The sequence below is a fragment of the Homalodisca vitripennis genome, unplaced genomic scaffold, assembly GCF_021130785.1.
Source record: "Homalodisca vitripennis isolate AUS2020 unplaced genomic scaffold, UT_GWSS_2.1 ScUCBcl_656;HRSCAF=3140, whole genome shotgun sequence".
NCBI lineage: Eukaryota > Metazoa > Arthropoda > Insecta > Hemiptera > Cicadellidae > Homalodisca > Homalodisca vitripennis.
In genome coordinates this window covers 1-5,946 of record NW_025776779.1, presented here as the reverse complement: position 1 = coordinate 5,946, position 5,946 = coordinate 1, and positions in this window count along the sequence as shown.

Here is a 5,946-nt window from a genome sequence, read left to right as displayed (position 1 = left end):
CATAAAATTATTAGGTATAATAAAACAAGGGCGGGCTAGGTATATGGATGTGATGGTCGATTGTCGCTTGCAGTACTGAAAATATATCCAGATCGTTTGCAACAAGGCAGCAAGGGTTTTAACGTCACTCAGTAGGTGGACAGAGAATATTGTAGGCCCTAGAACTGACAAGAGACGACTTCTTATGTCTACCGTAAACGCCACATTTCTGTACGGCGTAAAAGTGTGGGCGAGTGTCCAGCGGAGAGCAGCGCTTAGGGTCGCCTGCGTGTACCGCACAGTGTCGGGTGCGGCTATTATGAATGTGGCCGGAGTCATTCCCCTCGACCTTCTCATCAGTGAGGGACGGATGATCTTTGGCCTTGCCCCAGAGCATGGAAGAAAAGAAACGTCGGGAACAGCGCGGAGAGAAACCATGCAAGTTTGGCAGAAAATTTGGGACGAGGGTAACCTTTCATCTGATCAGAGACCTCAACGCCTGAATAAACTGCAGCTACAGGGAGATTATCTTCTAAATGTGTCAGTTCCTGAAGAATCACAGCTACTTTAGGAAGTACCTTTAACATATGGGGAAGGTCAGGTTACCTCGGCGTGCGTACTGGTCATTGGACTGTGATGACGCTCATCCTTCGTTCTTCGAGTGTGAGCCTTTTACCGAGCACAAGAGAACGCTTGTCTCTACTCTCGGTGACGTCACTCGGCTAAAACCGTGGTGAGGATAATGCCGCAAAGCGAGGACACGTGCAAGGTTCTTCCCACGCTTGTCCAAGTTGTCCTTCGCGTTAAAAGCAAAGAGGGTTGCGTGACAGAACCTTGGCTACCGTAAAAGTAGCACGTTTCTCTTAGGGCGCAAGATACGCTGACAGGAGTGAATTAATTCTGAAAAAGGATGTCGGCCTAGATCCACGAGCTGGTAGAGGGTTTATCTGGTATTTCCTGTGTAGAACGGGGCGTGTTCCACACTCTGTAAATAACAACACAATAACATTTTTCTGTATATTTCTTTTGGATGTGCTTCGTAAAAACTGTAAACAAAATCGTGAATAAATTAGGAAAACCTGAGCTGAAGTAAGGTCTGTAAATGCAGAAACATCGAGTACAAATGCGACATAAACAGAGAGAGTGGCTTTTATGTGAACCGCAGTTACCATCCGTCATCTCGGTCTATATCACCCCTCACCCTCCTCTAACCCCCCCCCCCCCTCTCCATCACCCTGGTGAGGTGTGAGGGTTTTTTCACACCTCTGGTTAGTATAATCTCGTACTTTAGTTGAAAAACGAACTTGAATTGGTTTTAACTAGATTATTTTTAACTCTTTTTCATAAAAGATGTACTGATTATGATTATTATTTACTATCTATAAATAATGAATTTCCACTCGTACAGTTTATATAGATAGAGTAAAAAAAGCTAAAATTACAGGTAAAGAAAGGAATTAAACTTTTTGGGAAGAAGATAATAAGGTCCGAAGGACTTTCAAGCTATTATACTAGTTTATGAACTAAAAAAAAAAAACATCACTATAACTTTCACAGTATTTCTAAATATTTTACGTTGCTACTCCTGGTTTCTGAACCAAATTTCCATCATTAGGTGGTTTAAAAAGGAGTAAGTGCTTCAAATGGGATTGTAAATTTTAAAAAAACTTCAAATAACATTACACTCAAAATACCGGAATGTCCGCCAGGTTCGTAATTATGTGTACGCAGTAGTAGGCCTACTGTCTTAATGGTTCTTAGTCGTTGTCCCTATTTATTTACTTGTTGTTGTGTATATATGTGTTATTTTCTAATGTTTTAAACTTTGATAACCCCAATTTGAGCACTTTAAACTTCTTTATAAGCACCTAACAATGGAGCGTAGGAAAAATCTACAACATTTTGAACTATGTGGGAAAGGTAGAGTGCCATATTTTAGTTCATTAAACAGTTATGAACCTATAAACCATGCGTTTTGAATGAATATGTTTATAAAACAAGGCTACCGATCTCGGAACTTGTTCAAGTTGTTGTTTTTCATATATTTGTTATTTGCCTTTGACGTTCATACTTTAAAAAAACTGTGATAATATTTCTTATTTTTAAGGAACGCTTTATCAATACTTATTCAATTTATATTAATAAAAAACCACAGAAGCAGGGAGCATGTCTGGGACCAGTTCCATCCGTTTGCCTTAAGTTTTGAAGTGTGAATCACTGGCGTCTTTGTTCCAAAAGTTCCAATATTTCTTCCCGTATTGTTATCATTACATTATACTCTCGGTATGATCATTGAAATATAATGATTGACAACTAATAAAATCCTTCCAAAGACCTATATACAATCCCACTATGATCATAGTACTACTGTTATTAGTGTATTATAGTTCTCTAGTAAGAACTTAATCTATCAGTATGGTAAATTGTGGTTTGTGGTGAGAAACTCATACCTAATGATTTTTATATTAATATTAAGGATCAATGTTAAGGATCTGTAGTTTTCATTACCATTTATTGATAAATAGGACATTTTGTATGTGTTTGTATAGTGTGTGCTTTCTTCTAAAGATATTATATATTTATTATATAATTATATTGAACAAACAATTATATAAATTTAGTTGGATACAATATTTTATATTTTGCCCAAATCACCGAAAAGAAAATGTAGCCTAAAAAGATAAGTACATAATTATGTTGCTTCACAAAATATCCTTTTTATCAATAAATGGTAATGAAGGTGCACGCTCTGGTGCAGCCAAAGTCCTCAATCATCAAAGTTGTGTGGTTGACATAATCACTGGTGCTAACAGTGTTGAAAAAGAACTAGAACCCTTCAAGGCCAACTATCCCAACCTAGGAGGCTTCGAACTTAAAAAATTAGATTCTAACTCTCCCAAACTTGTACAGAGGCTTTCTGAAAATCACTGTGAACTTCGATTTTTTTACAGTAATCAGATGACTCCCCACTATTCTCTATTAGGCCTGCATCGGCCCTTTCAAAGTGACCCATTCCCTTGCACAATAGACATCCCTTAAGACGCGCACTAAGCGTAAAGACTGTACATCAAGTTCGGTATTACCGTTACTGTTGAGGCTTCATTTAAATTTTAAGTCTATAAATCAGTTTGTTCTCAGACACGGCATTTTGATGATGTCTTACCTTATCATGTAAAGCAAAATATTTGTCTGAATTGAGATAAACAGTAGTTAGGTTCAGTTTGGATGGTACTGTCAATAATTGATTATTGTCTTGATCGTGCAGGAATATCATTTAAATGAATGTCAGTTACAAAGTCAACTGTAAAAATATTTACTTAGTTAATTTAAATCCAATAACTGGCTTATCAACGTTAACTCGCTTATTTTTATTAGATATTTTGTTTTTAAAAACTAAGAAGACAACTATGGTAGAAACTCTCTACGACTCTGGATTTTATCTTTGTCTCTGTCCAATTAAATATGTCACCTAGGTAGTAACAGGAAATAATAACGTATAAAAAGTTTACTTTAAACAGTTAACCTCTGGACAAAACCAGAAAAATACCGTTTTTGAATTGATCATTTGACATTCCATGGCTATTAGTTTACTCGCTGAGGCTTTTCCAGTAAATTCGTTTAAATCTCCATAATATCATGACAGTGACGTTGCCAAAATTCATGATTGGGAAAACATATAGATGGAATAATAGTAAACGTTTTTTTAATGTCCATTAATAATATTTTCTCCATTAATTGATAATAGAAACAGATTATTTAAAATATTATATAACTATTATGCAATTCAATTTTTGTTCCATTTACGTACTATTACGCGTAATATAAGATCAATAAAAGCTTGTGCTTGTTTAGGTAGTTTACATTTCGGAAAAATTCCATTAAGAATTTTCACAGCCTTCGGATTCTAAAAACATCTCCGAGGTTCAGAGATGTGCACATTTAACGGTTGGTTACGTTGTCCCAACGTCCACAGGCATTGCCAGTCAATATGTGCTCAAACTCCATCTTATACGATATTTACATTGGGGTAACAGTGCACGGGAAATATTTGATCCCTGACGCTTTCCAAATAAATAAAAAAGAACCTAACATTCTAAGAACGGTATTTTTATTATCGGTGATGTTTTTTATCTGTGTTATAACAGAGTCATTGAATGTAATATTATTAGTTTATTTGTATTAAGGTAAACAGTACCTTAGTGCACCTTTATAGTGAGATACAGTTACTACGTATGATAAAATGTATTTTGTTTTTGATTGAGCTCATCAGTAGTTTAGTGCAGCTCTATAGTGAGATAAAATTACTACGTGTGATAATAAATCGCTTACAACGTTAGTCATACAGCTTTCTTTGAAATCTTCTAAATAACTTTAAATACGTTCTTTTCATGAGAAGAAAGGAAAGTTGAAACCATCTTTACAACAAAAAAAATTTTATGTAAGACTAAAGTCAGATAATTAATAGAATTATTGATAAAGGCACAGGTTCATTATCGACTTCCATAATATAGCCGCAGTCATTTTTAGCAGTGCTTAAGAATATCTCAAAAACGAACTGACGAATTAAAAAACGGAATTAATTCCATGGAATTTGGCTGAGAGTTAGAGAATTATTTTACATTGGTTTTTTGGATACTCATGATAGCAATGAATAAATTGCAAAATAAATACATTTTTAAGTAAGCTTAGTAATATGGTACAGCATTTTTATATGTGACAGACAGTAGCTCAAGTAGCCCAACTACCCTAACATATTTACAATATCATCACGTAATTACTGAGGGTGTACACTTTTATCATTTATACACTGCTATTAACCCAGATTATTTAATAAATTTATAAGTAGCAGTAAGATATCTCCAGAAATATTTCATCCGTAGACTCTTTATAGGAAATGGATAATAGTGAGCTCTGTTATATTGCGTGCACATCCATAGTATTCAATATGGCTGACTCAATTTTTGTTTTGTACATGATTTCCTGCCACCTGTATGAACGCTAAAATGAAATGAGCTATACATTTGAAATTTTACATTCAATTTCAGCAAACCTTGTTACGACGCGGTGTGGCGTATCCCTACCTGAACATTGGAATACTACTAACTAGGAATAAAACTAAATAAATGTTCCAAGTTATTGGATTATACCACTCAACACAGAGTGTTACATCACTTCAAACTAATTGACACAAAATTAGCTGTAAAAATACTTTAAACTCTACTCCATACTAAATACAAATGTAACACGTTTCCAGAGAAATACAGATAGATTATTTCATGTATGGTTATGTAGAATCTAGATTAACTGAGTCTGTTACTTAACCAACGTAACTGATTTGCGTACTCCTCCTTTTTTTGTAAGATGATCAAAAAATTAGCTTCTAGTTCATGACACATCATGAATACAGAGCCAAATATATACTGTTATATCTAGGTTATACATAACCTCTATTATTGCAGAAGTCTCAATGTAGCGAATCGTTTTCGAAACACATTACACAACACAGTTTAACACTCTTTTACATAACAAAAATAATTCTTTTAAAAACTGAATGATATCTAGTCTTAATACCAAATTGTAGTCTAATATAAGTACAGTTGTTGTCTAATAATATAAGTTATGTTATTTGAGAAAATTAAATCAAAACAACCCTCGAGCAAAGGAGCAAAGGGCATAAAAAGTTACAGCTTATAAAATAGCCCAAGTAACTCTTCCCTTCCAACTCTACTCCAGTTTATAATATTTAACAACTTTAATTTCACGAGAGCTCTTAAATAGAAAATTGTATTTTATTGTTTTTAAGAAGAAACTCATTTATTAAGTATTTGTAATATAATAACAGTTATAACTTTTCATAAGCTTTACACGTGTATGAGCACTTTTAGTTCAAGTGACTCAAATTTTTCGACGCCAATGTTGAGTTTGCTTCTTACCACCACCCAAGAAAATATATATACATACACAGGG